The sequence below is a fragment of the Artibeus jamaicensis genome, unplaced genomic scaffold, assembly GCF_021234435.1.
Source record: "Artibeus jamaicensis isolate MK-2021 breed Jamaican fruit bat unplaced genomic scaffold, CSHL_Jam_final scaffold_461, whole genome shotgun sequence".
NCBI lineage: Eukaryota > Metazoa > Chordata > Mammalia > Chiroptera > Phyllostomidae > Artibeus > Artibeus jamaicensis.
The window spans coordinates 517,231-538,502 of NW_026522045.1; the positions used below are offsets into that span (position 1 = coordinate 517,231).

At 38.5% G+C, this 21,272-nt stretch overlaps 1 protein-coding gene across 3 annotated transcripts in view; it reads left to right on the plus strand.

The window, feature by feature from the left end:
* Positions 1–21,272, plus strand: part of DIAPH2 (diaphanous related formin 2) — a 914,916-nt gene that overhangs the window by 183,794 nt on the left and 709,850 nt on the right. The window lies entirely within an intron of this gene.

Below are 21,272 nucleotides of genomic sequence, written 5' to 3' on the forward strand. Positions count from 1 at the left end.
TGGTGTTGTTGTGAGAGTCTGTGTTCAGCTTCACTGAATTTTTTTGTTTGCTTATTTCATGATGGATGATTTATGAGTGCACTTGCCCACACCATACTGTGTTGAGCAGTTTTTGACTGCTAAACAGCATATGATCCTTGTACCCCACCCTCCCTAATCACCTGATCTCACCCCAAGTGACACTTAGTTTCCCTGGATAAAGAAAGTGCTGAAAGGGAAATGTTATTCCAATGTGGAAGAGTTGAAAAAAAATGGTAGAAGCACTAAAAGGCATCAAAATCAATGATTTCAAAAACTGTTTTCAAATCATTGAAGCAGTGGAAAAACATCTCAATAGGTGTGTTGCATCAAATGGAGAGGACTTGGAAGGTGACTGAAGTTTAAACATATAAGAATAAATGCACAATTTTTAATAAATAAATTCCTGGTCTTTTTGGTTTCCCCTCATATTGGCTCTATGATATCATTTCTTTTTTAACATGAGAAGTAAATATAAATATAGGAGTTACTTCTACACATTTTAGATATACTATTTACATATTTCTATCATTTGGAATAGCAAAAATTTAATTATTTAACCAATAAAAGAAATGAAAGTACTAATAAACTCTTCAAAATTGTTGAAAAAGACTCTAAACAAGTTCCTTGCCAGTGATATATTCCAGTAACTGATTTTCCCATATTAAGCATAAAAATAAAAAGCATTTTTTTTACCATATCAAAAGCATTTTATTTTATTTATTTTTTTTTAAGATTTTACTTATTTATTTTTATTTTATTTTATTTTATTTTATTTTTTTAATTTTTTATTGATTATGCTGTTACAGTTGTTCTATTCCCCCCTTCATTCCCCTCCACCCTACCCCCCATCCCCACCCTCACCCCCCCTTTAGTTTATGACCATGTGTCTCAAGTCCTTTAGATTCTATATTTCCCATGCTATTCTTGCCCCCCCATCTATTTTCTATCTACTGTCTATGCTACTTATTTTCTGTACCTTCTCCCCCCTTCTCCTCCTCCCACTCCCCCTGTTGCTAACCCTCCTTGAGATCTTCATTTCTATGTTTCCACTCCTGATCTAGCTGTCCTTTTAGTTTGCTTTCGTTTTAGGTGTGGTTGTTAATAACTGTGAGTTTGTTGTCCTTTCACTGTTCATGTTTCTTTAACTTCTTTTTCTTAGATAAGTCCCTTTAACATTTCATATAATAAGGGCTTGGTGATGATGAACTCCTTGAATTTGATCTTATCTGAGAAGCACCTTATCTGTCCTTCCATTTTAAATGAAAGTTTTGCTGGATAGAGCAATCTTGGTTGTAGGTCTTTAGATTTCATGACTTGGAATACCTCTTTCCAGCCCCTTCTTGCCTGTAAGGTCTCTTTTGAGAAATCAGCTGACAGTCTGATGGGGACTCCTTTGTAGGTGACTGTCCCCTTAGCTCTTGCTGCTTCTAGGATTCTCTCCTTCATTTTAATCTTGGCTAATGTAATGATGATGTGCCTTGGTGTGTTCCTTCTTGGGTCCAACTTCTTTGGGACTCTCTGAGCTTCCTGGATTTCCTGGAAGTCTATTGCCTTTGCCAGATTGGGGAAATTCTCCTTTATTATTTGTTCAAATAAGTTTTCCACTGGTGGCTGTGCCTTTCCCCCTTCTGGTACCCCTATAATTCGGATGTTGGGGCGTTTAAAGATGTCCTGGAGGTTCCTAAGACTCTCCTCATTTCTTTGAATTCTTGCTTCTTGACTCTTTTCTGTTTGTCCATTATTTGCTTTCTTCTGGTCCACTCCATTGATTTGAGTCCCAGTTTCCTTTTCATTGCTCTTGGTGTCCTGTGCAATTCCATTCATTTCAATTAGTTTCGCCTTCATATATTTGTCTAATTTGTGGCTATAATCAACCAGTTCTGTGAGGATCCTGATCACCAATTTTTTAAACTGTGCGTCTGTGAGTTTTGCTATTTATTCATCGCTTAGATTTATTTCTGGGGCTCTGAGATCCTGCTGCGCCATTCTTGGTCTGTTCGGGCCCTTTAAGTGTGAGAAGCGGCGGCTTGGATTCCCAGGTCGCTGGGTTGTGACGCTGTATGTGGGGGTGTGGTCAGAGCAGGGAAATGGCGGCCCCCTCTGCCGCTTCACACAGCTGGGTGCGGAGGAGCAGTGCCTTAGGTGGTTCACCTGGGCCGGGCCACTCAGAGTCGCTGGGTTATGACGCTGTATGTGGAGGTGGGGTCAGAGCAGGGAAATGGCGGCGCCCTCCACTGCCGCTTGCAGTGGGGACCTGCCGGGCCCGGTCCAACCGCCCACTCCCTCGCCTGTCCACCCGCGCACAAATGCGCGACCTCAGTCAACACGCAGCCCCGGCCCGGCTGTGTCCCCCGAGGTCGCTCGCCTGGTTGCTCGCTGGGTCGCTCACTAGGTCTGACCCTGCGCCTGGATTCCTCGGGCCTGAGTGTGTCTGGCCAAGTTCTCCTGTGCAACCCTGCTCCGCCAGCCGCTGGTTTCTCCCCTTACCGGTCAGGCTGAAGAATTTGTTGTTAACGGACTTCTGAAAAGTTCAATTTTCCGTGTTCTGGCTGTGTTTTCTGTTGCTAATATTTAGTTTTCTCTAATCTTGGTTGTGGGAGAAGGCACGGCACATCCACCTATGCCTCCATCTTGGCGGAAGTCCAATAAAAAGCCTTTAAATTACACCAAAAATAAAATATTTTTATAAGGAAAATAGACTTTCAGTGTAATGTGAAAATATTGTGGGGTCTAATTACACAATTGCTATCCTCTTAAGTATAGAAATTAATACATAAAATATATAAAAATTGAGTTTTTATTTTATTCATATTCTTAACATATAATGGGGTCACATCTTGAACTTCTCTCACTTAGCTACAGAGCCTTGAAAATAATTTAGAGCTCAGTAATTCCCTTAGGATTTATGTATAAATTCAAATTCATCATAGTATAGTTGACTCTTGAACAACTTTTGGGGGGTAGGGGTGCCCACTGCCTGTAGACTAAAAAATTGGATTATAACTTAAGCATCTGCATAACCTAGATTTCCAGTGCCAGTTTACCCTTGAACAGTACAGGTTTGAACTGCACGGACATGTTGTTCGAGGGCCACCATTTTTTTTTGAATCCTCACCCAAAGATATGCTTTTAGAGAGAATTAGAGGGAGAGGGAGAGAGAAAGAAACATCTATGGGTTGCTTCCAGTAGGCACCTGATAGAGGCGGGCAGGGTAAGGGGGTGAACCTCAACCCTTTGGTGTTGGGAATGATGCTCCAAGCAACTGAGCCACCTGGCCAGGGCAACTATATTCATTTTTATCTATAGTGCATTTGTCAGGAAAACTGGAAAATTATAATTCTACAATAAAAACTTTAAAGAGGAAGTGGTAAGACAAACTTACATTTCAATATAATCATTCAAAGGTTGCTATCTTCCTATTTCTTCCAGAGTGCCTTTGGTTTTAATGATTTGAACAGCATGTGAATTCTCTGAGAGCAGTAACCAAAGTGGTGACCCCCCACACCATGTCCCCCAATTCTTTCCTTCTAGTTGCCCTTCACCCCCCCTCCCCCTCATGTCCCTGCCTCCTTCATGCCCATGTAACCTACAGCACTCTTCCACAGTGTACTTCAGTGTTCCAGAATTTCCATTGCTTAACTGATTAAACAAGTCAAAAAATAATCTGTAAAAAGGGACTGTAAGAAATATGCTTCTTGTTTTAACGATTTGAACAAAGATTTGCGTTCTTTCCTAACAGTGACCTTGGCAGTGGTTTCCCCCCTCGCCACCTCTTGCCTGCCCCCGTCACCTTCAACTCCACATCCCCTCACATAACCTTCAGCACTCTACCATAGTGAACTTGTCTGTTCCCAAATTTTGTGTAATGGTTAACTGACTTAGTGAGTGAATAAATTAATCTTTAAGAAGCGACTGCGGAAACTGATTGCTGTGGCCCAGCGGGTTGGGCCTTGTCCAGAAAACCCAAGTTCCATTGGGTTCAGGGCACATGCCTTGGTTGTGGGCCAGGTTCCCTGGGAGACAACTGATGGATGTTTTACTTTCTCTGTCCCATCGATGTTTGTCTTCTTTTCCTTCTCACTCCCTTCCCCTCTCTCTAAAAATAAATAAATAAAATCTTTTCAAAAATTACTGTGGAAGAACTTGTGAAATTTAGGAAAGAAGGAGTTCAGGGAAACTAGCAAAAATGCCTTTTTATTAGATGGCAGGAGAGGCCTGAAATTATACACCGGCCTATTAAAATGTAGCACTGATAAGTACTAGACAACTCCAAAGAACTATGGGATTAGGAGAAAAGCTGGCAGGTCCTGACTGGCTGGAGGCAGCTGCATTATGGTAGCTGATTGGATCCATGGTGATGTGGAGCTATGTATATCCTCACAAACCATGCATTCAATGTAACCCTGGGTGGAAGTGGAAGCTTGCTTGAGGAACTTGCTGAGTAGAGACAAGTCACTCCAACTTATCTGCTTGTGCTTTGGTTAAGATGAGTGGGAAAGGGTTTGGGAGCCGTGGTAGCTTTTCTGCTATGAATGGAGTCAGTGGCAACAGTGACATACTCCGGGTGGCACAGCTCCTGTTCTGAGAGCTCCAAGATTCAGGGCTGGAATTAAGAACATTATACCTTGTTGTGTGAATCAGATGCTCACAGCCACTCTGGTCAAGAATGTTTTCAAGGTTAGGGGAATATTAGTTTCCCACATCTCAATCGTAGGGGTCATCAGAAAGGCAGAGAAAATGTCAAAGTATATTTTTTACAAGATCCATGATACGACCACCAAGCCTATCAATGCCCACCACTGGCTTGGCAGAAGTAAAGCAAAGCAAGAGCTGACTCCATATCAGGTGAAAGTTTTTACTAAAGTGTTTGGTATCCTCAGTGGTTCTGCAGAGGTGAAGAGCCTTGAGGTATTGCAGATCCTCACCTTGGAAGACATGAACGAGTTCACCTAACATATTCTGGAAATGGTCAGGGTAGCCTTTGGGCAGAGTACACTTGTTATTCCATCCATAGTGGATCGGGCTCCAGAGTATGGTGAGGCCAGCCCTGAGTTTATCCAAAAGAAGGTGCTGCATTTAATTCATGAGTGTCCTCAACAGGAAGGTAAGAACATTCAAGAGCTCCAGACTGAGCTTTGCAGCCTGAGTATCAATGCCATCAAGGAAGCTCTTGAATATCTGATGGTCGAGGGCCATATGTACCCCAATGTGGATGGAGAACATTTTAAATCTGCTGAGTGAATCAGCAAAAAGTTTTTACATTTCCTGAGGACACCTGCCTCCAACTGTGACTAAGTTTGACCTGTTGACTTTTAGGAAGTAGTGTTTTTCAACAAAAGATCTCAACTGGCATCCCTTTGGAACCTCACAGCTTCTCCAGCTGCTCTGAACTTTTCCATTTTTCTAACGATATTTGAAGCTCAGAGGGAGATCACAGTGGAAAATTGACTGGACTTGTAAAGTTTTTACCGGCAAGCAAATGAAAATATTCTTGATCAGTTGAATGGAGAAAAGATACAGAAAAAGTTGAAAATTATTATTTAGTTGCGTAGGAGCTCCTTGTTTCTGAAATATCTATATATTAGGCAAAAATAGATGCAGTCATGGAGCCAGCTCAGAGACAAAAACAATTCTGTTGTTTTTACATTAGACTTACTTTCTGTCTTGATTTGGCTTATTATAGTCATTGCTGTCTCTTGCTGAATCTAGCAATTAATTTAAATGTGCTAAAGATAGCAACTTGTGAATTCATATGCTTATTTCCAGTGTTTATTGAATGATTTACTTTTCTTACCATAGGTTTTTTCTCTTTAAATGAAATTATACTGTTTAAATAGCAGAGTAATTTTTGAATGTTTTAAAAAATGTGATTGTTTATTGGATAGTTCTTCAAATAGAATGTGATATTTGGATAAATTACAATCTGTTGTAGTTATGTGGTACATTGGTGCTTGATTTCTGTAAGTTTGATGTTCTAAAGAATTATTAGTAGTCCTAAATGCTCTATTTTATATATAATTGTTACCGAACAACAAGAGGTGGTCCGAGGGAGGGGCAATACAATATTTGGCCCACCTAGGGATGCCCAAAACTGCTATACAACAGGGGCCCCTCCCAAAAACAAAATACTAAAATCTACTGGGCCCTTCTGTCCGCCGCCAATTGGAAAGACATCTCTTAATGCCAGAGATTGGTGAAAAGGAAACAAAATGTTTATTTAATGCTATTCAGGCCTAATGCCACCACTAAAATATCAAAGTCCTTTAGGTTGTACACCTACACCCACACAGCATTCCCTTCTCCCACTGTCCCAACTCTGGGTACCGTAAATCAGGAAAAGAGCACACGTCTGTATTGCAGGCTGCTGGCACCGTCAGCTGTGTCACTGTGCAGGATGTCGAGTTAATCCAAAGTACTGTGGTACCCTCTCATGGTCCACTGGCAACAGTCCTTTGTACCCAGTTCCAGTCAAAGTCTCTGTTGCTTTTCAGGCCCCGCAGCCAAAGGGGGCACCCCAAAGCCCCGTGGGCCTCTTCTACCAAAGCTGCAGGAGTCCACACTCCACCAAAAGCATGTGGCTTTCTTCTTCACCTGGCTGCAGGGATCTCCATTCTGGCAAAGCTGCATGGTTCTTCCCTTTCACCTGGGAAAGAGGGGGTCTGCACCCTGCCAAAACCATGTGGCTCCCTCTTTCACCTCACCAAGAGGGGTCCTCACTCTGCTGAAACCGCGTGGCTCTCCCCCCATCTGGCCAAGCGGGGACCCTTCATGTCTCGGAGCCAGTCTTTTCCAAGCTCCCTGACACAGGCACTCTCCCTCAGGGGCGCAGCCCTTCCTTACCTTCCTCAGTCCCAGCTACTACCTCCTCTCCCTGGCCTCAAACTTGGCCACAGCTATTTAACATATCTATGAAACCAGTTAAAGGTTATAGATATGTTAAATAATCATTCCAGGGGTTAGCTGCAAAACTGTTGCTATGCAAAACAGCTCTCAATGGCCTGGCTCCATTCATCCCTTCCCCCTGGGGGGGTCGGTGAGGACATCTTATATGTCTCCAATATTTCTATACACTTTGAATTCTGGACACCTTTCTAAATCTTTTTTTGGGGGGGGCCCCCCTGGCTGCACCCTGTATCATAATCATGTTTCATTTTTATAGGTTAGGCAGGCAAACAAATAAAATGTACGTATAGGAGAATTAAGCTTAGTAAGTTTAACTGAAATTTATTTAAACATTTTATTAAAATACTTTTATAAACTCTTTGTTGTGATTTTTTTAAGTACACTTGATAAAACCTTTTGTTTTTAAGCAATAATACTTTTCATTATCCAGAATAATTTTCCCTTCTCTATATAATACCAGTAACATATTAAATTTCTGTATTAATAATTTATTTTAGTACAGATTACATTAACTATGTGGGACTTTCAAAAAATTGAGATAAGCCCTCAGTAATACTTACACTGAAGATGGTATCTTCCAAGTTCCTAATTTTATTACATTAGAGAAAAAAATGTATATATAGTCATTCAGACAGATAAAAGATTAAGGCAACATTTGTGTTAATTGGATTACAAAAAGAAGATGCAAAAACAGAAAATCCCTTCAATGCACCATTGCTATTCATCCATACTGTTAGGAAGACTATTGTCATAATATTGCCTCTCATTGTCAGCCTTTACAAAACCATCAATTCTTACTTAAGCATTGTGAGACATAAGCTTCACTTTTCTTCCCCTTAAGAGCAAAGTAATCATAAATGGCACCTTTAAACCACCAATGGTTAACATACTATAAACCTGTTTTTGTCCTCTGTTAAAAAAGGTTGCCTGCTTTGGGGAAAATCATACTAGGGAAAAGGCCATGAGGGGCATATTCCTTCATCAGATCTGAGCACAGAAAGAAATAGACTAGGAGACATAATGTTCTTTTGTGATATCAATTATAAAAGTGCATGAAATCTGAGATTAAACTCTGATATTTTTATGACTTTAGAGTCACTCTTCTAATGGTCCACGTTTATTCAACTGGCCATTGGATAAGTATTCATGTTTTCCCCCCTACTCGAGAAAGAAATACTCCTTCAGAATGAGGAAAAGGGCAAAAAAAAAAAAAAAAAGCCTTTGGGCTGCCTTTGTGCCTGGGGACAGATGTGATATGTACACCTGAATTTAAGGCCCAGGACCATCTGCTTTCCCTCCCCATCTTCTGAGGGGAACTGTCCATGTGTGTTCCTTAAGGATCTTTTAATGTTTGTTAATATCCCAGTACCCATCCGCCTCTTATTCTTCTGAATGGAATCATGTGTTTTCCTGGGATTCTACTGTAGGTAAGGGACTGCAAGTAGAAAAATAATAAGTAGGGCTACCTCTAATGTGAGTTGAAATCAATATTTTTAGGCAGAATATAATTGCTAGATTATTGCATACATGCACATTTGGTACATGTTAGGGATAGAAGATTTTTTAAAATGCACTTTAAACCATCTGCCTGACATGCATACTTCTTTTTCAGTTTTGTTTAGATGATGAATTACTGGGTCTGTGCTCCCATTCCTCACTGGTCTTGCTTTGTACGTGAACCAAACATTTGAGGATAAGATACAAATCCTGGGCAAATACCATCAACTATTTTGGGCAGGGACATGTAAGCCTAAGGAATCTAAAGACCTTAAATGATGATTATGGTCTACTTGGGCTTGTTTTTCTATGGTTCCTAGGCATGTAAAATATATACATTACATTGAAGTTGATTCTAAATTAACTGAATAAGTAAATTTGAAAATGTTTTCAAGTCGGAGCTTATATTATTACTGTGCCATAAATGCTAGTAATGATTTTATTACTTTTATCTGCTAAATTTAGATTTGATTTCAAGTATAATCTGAGAAATACAAGTTCTTTTTTTTTCAATTTCAGTCTGCTTTTTATTGTGGTGCATCAAAAATAGTAACCACCAAGAATTATTTGCACTCATTAAACCTCTGTGCATTTAAATGTTAAGTTTCATTTTACTAGCTTAAATTCAATTGACTTCTAAAATGATTATTAGCCCTGGCTGGTATGGCTCAGTGGGTTGAGTGCTGGCCTGCAAACCAAAGGGTTGCCCCTTCAGTTCCCAGTCAGGGGACATGCCTGCATTGTAGGCCAGGTCCCCAGTAGGGGGCACTCCAGAAGCAACTACACATTGATGTTTCTCTCCCTCTCTCCCCCCTCTAAAAATAAATAAATAAAATATTTAGCAAAATAAAAATAAAAATATAAAACAAAGAAAGAAAAAAATCAATAAAATGGTTATTAAAATAACAATCGGATAATATTAAAATAATAACTACCATTTAATTGAATTTATTGGGGTGACATTGTTTTGGAAAACCATATAGCTTTCAAGTATACAACTCAATAAAACATCATCTGCATACTGCATTATGTGAACATTTTAATATTTACATAGTACTTATCTGCTAGGCACATAGGAGTGCGTGTGTGCGCGCGTATGTGTGTCCATCCCTCTATGTTATGCCTGGGTTTATATTTCCAACTCAGACTGCTCTCTTACTATTCAGACTGTCTCCAAATGCTTTCCTAGATGTCCTACTGATATCTTTAAAAACATTAAAAAATAATGACAAGGAATACTGTATAGTGTTTATTATCCCCAGGAAATGGTCTACAAGCTTGAAATACACATTCAACCAGGTTATCTTTATTATTAGTATTAACATTGTTCTCATTTTATAGATGAAAAAATTAAGGTTCAGAAAGATTTGGTAATTTTTTCCATTTTAATGTTACATGGCTACGAACTGTCAGCTGAGATTCCAACTCAGACAATGTTATCTCCAGAGCCTGGGCCCTTAACTACTTTTTAATTCTACCTCACAATAAGGAACATCTTTCAAAAGATCCTTCTTTTACTCTTGTCACATACTAAATATTTGGTATTATTTCTTTCATTAAGATTTGTCTGACTTCATTTTTAAAAACCTACTATGAACTCTTTCAGCGGAAATTATGAAGAATATAAGAACAGTTGTGAACTCACCTACCAGTTTAATAAGCAAAACTATTTATTCTTGTTATAGAAAATTTAGTACTGCAACTCAGTTTAATTTTAATGGTACTACAATACCTCTTGAGACTGTTTTCACTGACTAAAAAATCATGTGAAAGTCTGCATGTTCTATAAACCAATGCATTTATTTTTTGAAGTATGATGTCTTAAGAATATATATCATTATGTTGAAAAGTATCTTTTTCTGATGGCAACATGGCTCTGAATAGTGAAATTTGGGACTTATTTGCCCTGTTCATTAGGGATGATACCTGTAATAATTTAAATGTTATTCACATAATATTTATATCCATTTATTACTATGTGATATATTAAGAAAATGTTTTACTATTACACTATAAAGAGTTAGTTGTCTTTGGTAATACCTAAAGTTGGAGTAGTTCAGTGAATAGCAGCTAATAGTATGTGATTTGTTTTTACATAGCAGAGGGATATCCCATATGGGAATCACCAAACAATGTTCTTGTCCATATAGAACTTATATTCCAGTAAGAGAAGTCAGATAATTTAAATGAATTTTTATTTATTTAGAGAAATAAAGGGAGGGAGAGAGAAAGAGAAACACTGATTTGTCGCTCCACTTAATTCATGCATTCATTGTTTGATTCTTGTGTGTACCCTGACTGGGGATAGAATGATCAACCTTGACATATTAGGATAATGCTTTAACCAACTGAGCTACCCAGCCAGGGTGGGAAGTCATATACTTTATTTATTTATTTATTTTTAAAGATATTTATTTATTTATTTATTTATTTATTTATTTATTTATTTATTTATAGAGGGAAAGGAGAGAGGGAGAGAAACATCAATGTATGGTTGCCTTATTTATTTATTTATTTTTAAAGATATTTATTTATTTATTTATTTATTTATTTATAGAGGGAAAGGAGAGAGGGAGAGAAACATCAATGTATGGTTGCCTTTTGTGCGTCCCCTGCTGGAAACTGGCCTGCAGGGAACTGGCCTGCAACCCAGGCATGTGCCCTGACTGGGAATCGAACTGCGATCCATTGATTCGCAGGCCCGAGCTCTGTCCACTGAGCTATACCAGCCAGGGCTAGAAGTCATATACTTTAAAAAAAATTACACATAAAATGTCAGGGTGTGATCTGTGCTAGGGATGGGATGTTGCTATTTTATATCAGATGGTCAGTGTAGGCCTCCCTGACTTTTAATGATATTTGAGCAGAGGTCTAAAGAAAGTGTGGGAATGAGCTATATGGTTCACTGGAGAAGGAACATTTTTAGAAACAGGAACCAACAAAAGCAAATGTTTTGCCCTGTTCAGGAATGTTGAACAGGCCAGTGGCTGGAGGCAGAGAACGAAGTCTTGGGAGCCATTGGAAAGACTTTGGCTTTTACTCTGAGGGAGCTGGGAAGCTGTTAGAGAGTTTGGAGACAGTAATGGCATGATCTGACCTAGATTTTTAAAGGATAACTCTGGGTTGAAACAGGGAACTGGAAATCTCACAGGAATTCTGACAAACATTGTATAGCTGTGCTTCATGGGGGTTGATATAGAAGGTCATGTGACATCCTAAGGTAGTCCTAGAGTCTGATCATTTTCGTCATGAGCATCCCTTACTTCAGCGGCAGAAATTCACAGAGGATCGCCCTGATTAGTACCACTGGCAGCTTCCTTTCCCCGATATTAACTGCTTGGTCTTCTCTGTATTGCCCAGGTGAGATTCTTCATGGGATTATTCTGGTCGCCCTTTGGTTCTGCTTGGGCAAAGCTTTTCGTGAGAGGCCAACTCAGACTGCAGGTCAGGTTAAATGCTTACCACACCACATTTCAGGCTACCATGCCTGATGGAGTCAGATTTCCTTTGGTAAGGGAGAGGGTGGCAGGGTGATATGGTCCAGGATTTGTCCACCTTGGACTGTTATCTCAGAAGCTGACTTTATGAAGTGTTCCCCCTAAGAAGGTGATATGAGCTTGTCAGACAGCAGACAGCACAGTCACTTTAATAAAGATGAGAAGGAAAGTTATTGTAGGGGGATCTCTTGAAGATCAAGGTTTATTTTATTCATCCTAGAAATTCAGATTTTAACTTTATTCCTTGTGGCATTACAAGTTGAATAAATGAGCAAAAGCAGCACATTGCTACCACAGAGTGTCTCTGGTATTCCTGTGTGTATGTATATCTGTGTGTTTTGGAAAGAGGAGAAACAAGGAGCACCCGTGTCCTTATTTTTCCTCTGAATGTCCTGAGAATTCTTACCCAATTCTATAGTAAGCCACCTCCAAGCAGTGGTCTCTCCTTGGACTTTTATCTACCAGTAGGCTCTGTTTCAAAAATCTTCTTTCTTAATAAGGGGTTACTTTCCTCAACCTGCCCCTCAAGAATGCTGAAAAATGATGGTGGTAGGGTTTGTGTCTATATCACATAATTAAATAAGTTCTGGAGGTGCAGTACATTTTCCTGTTTTGGGTATTTACAGTAAACATTAGCAGTGTTTTTTTTTTTTTTTTTTTTAGGCTTTTAAAAGTTCTGCAGGAAAGAAACTTATTTCACATTATCATCCCAAAGTTTCAAAATGAAAAAAAAAAAAAAAAAACACCTCATTTTATTCCTTAGAAATGCTTATCACCATTTCATTGTCAAAACCTCACCTTCTATTTCTATCAGATTTGAACCCACAGACAACTGTAGATAAGATTATCGAACCATTTCCTAGTTTAAAATATCCCTCATAGAAACGAAAAGTTTAAGTAATCAAACCAACACAGCAAAGAACTAGTCTTCCTTTTGTGCAGAAACTAATGAACAAACAAGAGCTATGAAGCAGCAACAAAATAAACAACAAAAAATCAGAAAGGGAGGGAACTAGTGTAAGAATAGACTCAAGAATGAGAACAGTTTATATAATAAGAAGGGAATTACAGAGAAAAACAAAGAAAAGAAAGGCAGTCTGTAAAAGGATAAATTACCTTGAATGCATAGTGGCTTATATAATAGTAAATAGTCCTTGAAATTCAGCAGGAATCATTTAATATTATTGTTTTAGTTTCCTAGAATTTCCATAACAGTTACCCAAAACTGGGAAACTTAAAAAAACAAAATTTGCCCTGGCTAATGTTGCTCAGTGGATTGAGTGTCTGTCTGTGAACCAAAGCATTGACAGTTCATTTCCCAATCAGGCACGTGCCTGGGTTGCGGGCCAAGTCCCCACTTAAAAGGGGTGTGAGAGGCAACCATACATTGGTGTTTCTCTCTCTCTCTTTTTCCCTCCTATCCCATCTCTCTAAAAATAAATAAATAAAATCTTTAAAAAATTTATTCTTGTACAGTTCAGTTAGCCAGAAGTCTGATATCAAGGTTTTGGCAGGGAAGTCTCTCCTAAGGCTCTAGGTGAGGTTGTTTCCTTGCTACCTCCCGCTGCTGGCAGTCCTTGGGTTATGGCATTGTAACTCTAAACCTGTCTCCGTGGACCTATCTCCTGTGTGTCTCTGAGTGTCTTTTCTGTGTCTAGCATAAGAACACATTTAACTGAATTTAGGACTTTCCCTAATCCAGTATTATGTTATCTCTACCCTTAATTATACCTGTAAATACCTTACTTCCAAATAAGATGATATAATGCTTTGTAGGTAGATGATATTCAACCCAATACAATCATGCAAAGGACAGTTATCCTTAAGATCCTTGAAATAACAAAATTAAGCTAAATTATGTCTAGGTAAAAACATTAACTAGTTCAGGATATTTGAAAAAGTAGAACTATATACTACTTCTAGACCTATGTTTATATATAACTCCTTAGTGGAATTAAATTTTCTTGGCCTCATTTCCTTTATAAAGGAAAATGAGAAAATTTTTATAAAGAAAATTTTTCTGTAGTTCTGCATAGTGAGAGATAGCCTGTTATAAGATAGAGTCACACTAGAATGGCAGTGATGAGATCTGATTTCTAGTTCTAGATTTCTCACTTTCTGTGACCTTAATCCAATCAGTGAGTGACTTCTTTGGGTGGTAGTTTCACCATATGTAAATGAGATTGGAGCCTTCTAACTCTAAACTAGTATGTTTTACGTTCTCATTTGCTTAGTTGCAATCTTAATACATTTGCTATTGGAACTAGATTAGTATTTAGAAATCATTTTAAAAGGTGAGAAAAACTTTCCTCCATAAGACTAGAAGATTTCTTAGAATTCCATTATTTTCTTGCATCTATAAATATTATATTCAATGAATGCCAGGCAGGTATTTATAATTTTCTTTAGTATACTTAAGAAGGCAGTTTTCAAATGTGTTATGTAACTCTTTTTAAAACCTAATGTTCAGGGGTGGGGAAGGCTGGGATGGGAAAAATAGACAAAAAAACTGTACTTGAAAAATAACTAAATAAAATTAATAAAAAAATGAATAAACTTATCAAAAAAAAAACCTAATGTTCATTAGAATCTAGGCATTTGGCCTATCATGGCTGATACCCTTCTCTCGTACAGTTTTAACTGGTTTATTTTTGTTCAGCCCCTACTAAAATAATAAATATGAACATACAAAAATAGTTTTACTAAACATTCTCAAAGCACAATCATTTCAGAATTTTAAATGGAGTCAAGAATTTTAAATTCATACGCTATTTAATCCCTCAGATGATAAAGGCTCTACGAAAGTCATTTCATTATATTACTTTCTGCTAAAGGCAAATATTTGAAAATTCCTTGTATAAACCATTAACTGGCTATATCTCAAATCACTCCCTTGCCATATATTTCCTTCAATAGTTATTATTTACTCTATATATTCACCTGCATCTGCTTATGCTCTAAAATAGTTTCATGAGTATATGTCTGCTTCTGTTATTTAGATTTTTAGATTCCCCTGGGGAAGGGACACTCTTGCCCTCTTATTGTTTCATAATGGCAGATATGGTATAATTTGTATACAACAATGTGTGATTTGATGTGGATATTGACCCACCATCAATAAAACCAATGCTTCTCCAGCAGTGAGAATGAATTTGCATTAATTTGGCACTATTTTGTGTCCATGCATTTTTACATATAATCAGAGAAAAAGAAGGAAGCTGACTTCCTCCAAACAAAAGTGTAACCTGCTGGTTTGATTTGAACCACAGTAATAAGCTACAAACAATATTGCATGCTTTATGCAATGGTCTTTTTACTGTTGCATGATGAGTTAATGAAATTGAATGTTTACAACTCTGTTAACATCCTAAATATCCATGAATTTTGACTGTAAAATAAATCCTAATCTGCCATCACAAATTGCATTAGACTCTGAGCACACCATGGTCCATGTGTTTTAGAATAATGACTGTTATTTACGTATTTTTGTTCATATTCCTTTGCTAAATTTTATGAAAGGAAGCAATGCCTGCTGAGAAAGGACCAATAAGTTTGGGCAATTTTATTCCCAGACAACTCCTTATAGGATATGTAGTCTTCGTCAGTACATTCAATGAGGATCCAAAGAAATGTAGAGGAATAAGTTATTGTGACTAGGGGTATTTAACACATGACAAAAACCAGCAAATACTGGTTTGAGAAATAGTAACAGAGAGTTGTGATTGTGTAGAATTCTTTGCAGAGTTGTTGCTGAGATTGCCTTGCTGCTTGAAGGGTATTTTACCCTATTAGCAATTTTTTTTCTTTTTTACTTGGAATTTTAGTTATTGATCTGCAAACTCATGGCATAGTGTGTATGTTCACTTTCTGTGCAGATAGCTTCCTCAGCCTATGTTTTTAAGCAGATGAAAACATTTAAAATGTCCTTTAGGGTTTACATATGTGTAATTATGTGCATTACTTCTAGAACATCTTTCTTTTTTACTTGATATTTTCTAACTTCCCATTAGATTTAAACATTTTCTTGTGTATTAACAAATGCACATTTTAACATAATCATTGTAATGACATTGCTACTCTTGACAATAATGAAAATTAGGAATAAAAAGCACTTTCTTAATTATGGGTGTTAATAACTATTTAAACAACTTCTATTAAACTTACTAAAAACTTTTCAAAGGAACCAACACTACTTAGAAAGTTAATGTAAAGGTAGGTGCAGATCAATACTCTTAGAACATTTTGCATTGGTCTACCAGTGAAAAATGGAATAGTAAAGACAGTTTTTTATGATGCAGAAATATGATCAAGACTTAAAATTGTGAGCACACCTCATAAAGCAGTATTACTAAAGCAGGGTTGTTTACTATTGGTATTTTAAATTTGTTCGCTTTACCTTTTAAATGCATAAATCGATTTAGAAGATCCTAGTACATTTTTACATGAGATAGAGTATAATAAATTTAGTGCACTTACATTAAATTTTATGCTTTCTTTTAAAATCTTGGACAATAACTTGAATTAATAACAACCATATTTATGCTCATTTAGTTACATTGGTACCACATATGTTGACATTGAATTTTTAATTATATAATTTTAGTTTCAAAACATAGTTTATTACTTGCTTGCACTCACTGGGAAACAGGCTTTTCATTACTCTACAGACTGTACTAAGATACTTTATGTTAAACCAAGTTTTCTTCAGAAACAAATATAAATTTCTGCATTTCACGCTACACTAACAATACCAGCTTTTACACACAACTCCAGACAACACATTAGAGTGAAAAATAACCAGTATGAATGTCCTAACACGTTTCGTATAGCAGAATTATCCCAGTATTTACTTTCACTCCAACTGAAGCAGAATTTTAAGAGTAACCGCAGTTCCACAGATATTCAAGAAATAATGGTACAGGTCCTTTGATACAGTTTTACATTTTAACTGTCATCTGAAGATAACACTTAAAAGGATCACTGGCTCTACCTTTGACTGTCTAATGACGTTCTGGTGAGTAGAAGTAACTGGAATTTTAACTTCCAGTGGGAACACATTGTTATAATCTACCATGGAAGTAGGCCAAAATAAAAGTATTTATACAAACCTAAAAAAAAACCCCACACAACACAACTTTAAGGCATATCCAATATTATTTTTTATACTAGAAACAAACTGCTAACTGAGTGGATTCTTTAACAGAATGTGGGGGTGACTTTCCTCGCAAGTCCCTCCATGTGCCACGGATGAGAGTAATCATGCCTGAGACATGATGTGATCTGCTTGGGGAGGAGAGGTGGCCAGTTTCCCAGAGGAAAAAGGCCTTGAACAGTGGCCAGTTTCTCAGGGGAAAAAGGCCTTGAGTACCTTCCTCCAAGGGCTTTTATTGGGTTGTAATACACAGAAATACAGGGCAGCAAGGATCAAACAATAGATAACATTTCAAAGAAATCTGAGGGTTTAGTCTGAGTCAGAGGCTGTCAGGAAGGGAGTTTTAGAGTTTCCTGCTCAAACCCTTAACATATGAAGGAGCATACTCTGAGCAGATTTCACAGCTTTATCAGGAAGTCTTTGTGATGCCAGATTCTCCCCCCCCCCATGCTCTAGCAAGCTAAGGAGCTGCACCCCTCCCCATTAGGTTTTCAGGCTTAAGGGGATTAGAGCCAGGAAGTATTTCTCCCAGAGGTCATGGGGACTTGGGCTATGTCAAACCTGGGGGGCGAGAGTCCATTTCTCTTTCTTGCAGCCCCCTGATTCCTTCCATGATGGCCTCCCACATGATCAAGTCTGGCCTAGGTTTCCCCGAGATGTGAGGGGTCTTACCAGTCAAGGACTTCCGACCATGCTTTGGGGGCAGGGAGGAAACTGAGGCAGTATTTGCTACCAGAGATAAGCCTTGTCTTCTGTGGCTCACATTCCAGAGGTCACAGACTCATCCTTAGCCACAGGGGGTAGAGAGTTCCAATTCCTAAAACCAGGCAAAGCAGTCCACAACAATAGCATACTAAATTTCATTTATTTGAAAGCATTTTACATATATTTTATTGCATTTTCAGTGTATTGAAAATTTGTTTTTGGGAAAAAATCTTATACATATGTGGCATTTGAAATATATTTTTTTTAAAGATTTTATTTATCTTTAGAGGGGAAGGGAAGGAGAGAGGGAGAGAAACATCAATGTATGGTTGCCTTTCGTGCGTCCCCTGCTGGGAATTGGCCTGCAGGGAACTGGCCTGCAACCCAGGCATGTGCCCTGACTGGGAATCGAACCGCGATTGTCTGGTTCGCAGGCCCGTGCTCAATCCACTGAGCTACACCAGCCAGGTGAAATATTTTTATTTTGATTTATATGAGATAATTTAACTAAAGGTCTTGGACACATATTGGAGTTTTATATGCTTCTCTTATTATTATGGGACTATTAGTAAAAGCACTTGCACTTTACAGTAAGAAATGCAGGTATCCCAGTACCATTAAGATGAGGGTAAGAATGCAAACTCCAAGTAACAAGAAGGGAAGGTGGTACTTTTCAAAAGGCCTAGGACAATTCCCAGTAATGATTTGAGTATAAAGTATTATAGTTTAAATTTTCCTTGTAGCCAAGGGGAGAAAAAAAAAAGGCTTAATATTGGGAGACACAGCTGTTATCTGATAAATGATGGTGTATTTATTTTTCAGGAAGGACATTATTCCTAATTCTGAGATCCGATAATTTTATGTTGTGGCTCTTTAAATGAGGGATATTGAACAAAACAGTAGGGTGAGTCTTTGATAGTTTTCCATACAGTACAGAAGATTTCTTTGTATGTCCATATTCTCCATTGGACCTTGAGTTTAAAAAAAAATTAGGGTTGTGATGTTTCTACAAAGACCCAGGGTAACAGTACTGGTATGTAGCTCCCAGGAATCTAACCCACTACCAAGATATACTTGAGAAATGTCCCTGAGGCTCTCCCCATGGAATATCTATCATCGCAGCTGGACTTTTGATAGGAGCTGCATAGCTGAAAATTCTCAACTAAGATTCTAGCTAGCACTTGTAGCGCAGGCAGGCTTCATGGTAGATTGAAAGAAGATTTGTGTGCAGTAAATAACTGTGTTTTCTCTGTGACCCCAGCTATTCAGCTAGTGTTAGATAATGGACAGCTAATTCAGGGAGACTTCCCACCTGGTCAGCAAAACTATCATTGTACAGCCTCTCACATCCCACAATTGAACGTAAAAGTCTTCTGTTGGGATAGCATCCAGGACAGCAGAACATAGAAGACATTATATTTAAATAATATACTTTGAAAAACTAAATCAGCTTCACATGAGATGCTTAGTAGTTTGCCATATGATTATGAATCTCAAGCCTTTATATAGTCAGAATTAACCCAATCCCATTTTTTTAGGTCTGTTCTGCAGCACACAGTGTTACTAAAATATGCAGATTGAGTCCAATTCTATTTTGGAGGGCACTACCTGAGTACTGAGTACTGCTCTAGTTGTTCTTATGGGGCAGTTCTGTGGTATCATACCACCTTTCATACCAACTTCCAAAATAGTTTCCTGGAGAATAGTTTTCTGCATTCAGCATTCTTCAAAAAGTATTGAAGACCAAATGCTATACTGGATTGTTAAAAAGATTTTTTTCATGAGCTATCATAAATTGTCACATGGAATTAGCATTTGTCAAAGAATAAGAATACCCTGAAATGGATCCAGCATTAAAACTAAATAGGACTTCCGGCCAAGATGGAGGTGCAGGTGGAAATACTGTACCTTCTCGCACAGCCAAATTTAAGGACAACAAAGATTTAGAAACAAAATCACAACCAAAATGGACAGAAAATTGAACTGTACGGAAATCTGACAACAACGAACCATTCATCCAGACCGGTAAGAGGGGCGGAGTTGGAGGCCAGCAGAGAGGGTTTGCAACAGGGAAAAGTGGTGGCTGCCAGATCGACCCAGGTGTGCAGGTGGTGGTTGGCAACAGGCAGACCCAGTGAGGGCACAAGGTGGCTGGCTGACCACAGTCACACATTCATGCGTGGATCAACCAGGTGAAAAAATGGACAGTGAGACAGACCATGCAATGCAGGGCCCCAGTCCCAGGAAATAAAGCCTAAAAGTACCAATTAGAAAAACTTTCGGGGGTTGAGGTGCCAGGAGAGGCTCCCAGCCTCACAGGAGGGTTTGTTGCAGAGACCCACAGGGTCCTAGAATGTACACAAGCTCACACATCCGGGAACCAGCACCAGGAGGGCCCGATTTGCTTGTGGGAAGCAGCAGAGTGGACCGAAATCTGAGAGAGCAGAACAAACGCCATTTCTCCTTCTCTGACCTCATGCCCACATATAGCGTCACAGTCCAGAGACTGGGTAGACCTGCCCCAGTGAACACCTAAGCTTTTGCCCTTCATACTTAATAGGCACAAACTGAAGAACAGCTCAAAGCCCCAGAGCCAATACTTCTAAGCAAGCAAGAGATAGCCAACCTATCAGATGCACAGTTCAAAACACTGGTGATCAGGATAATCACAGAACTGGTTGATTTTAGCCACAGATTAGATGAAAAAATGAAGGCTACACTAAGTGAAATGAAGGAAAATGTACAGGGAACCAATAGTGTTGGAAACAAAACTGGGACTCAAATCAATGGAGTGGACCAGAAACATTCAACCAGAAAAGAATGAAGAAATAAGAATTCAAAAAAATGAGGAGAGGCTTAGGAACCTCCAGGACATCTTTAAACATTTCAACATCCGATTTATAGAGGTACCAGAAGGGGAAGAGGAAGAGCCACAAGTGGAAAATTTATTCGAACAAATAATAAAGGAGAATTTCCCCAATCTGGCAAAGGAAATAGACTCCCAGGAAATCCAGAAAGCTCAGAGAGTCCCAAAGAAGTTGGACCCAAGAAGAAACACACTAAGGCACATCATAATTCCATTAGCCAAGATTAAAATGGAGAGAATTCTAGAAGCAGCGAGAGATAAGGGGACAGTCACCTACAAAGGAGTTCTCATCAGACTGTCAGCGGATTTCTCAAAAGAGACCTTACAGGCAAGAAGGGGGTGGAAAGAAGTATTCCAAGTCATGAAATCCAAAGACCTACATCCAAGATTGCTCTATCCTGCAAAGCTTTCATTTAGAATGGAAGGGCAGATAAAGTGCTTCTCAGATAAGGTCAAGTTCAAGGAGTTCATCATCACCAAGCCCTTGTTATATGAAATGTTAAAGGGACTCACCTAAGCAAAAGAAGATAAAAAATGTGAACAGTGAAAGGATGGCAAACTCACAGTTCTTAACAACCATACCTAAAACAAAAGCAAACTAAGAGGACAGCTAGATCAGGAGCAGAACCAT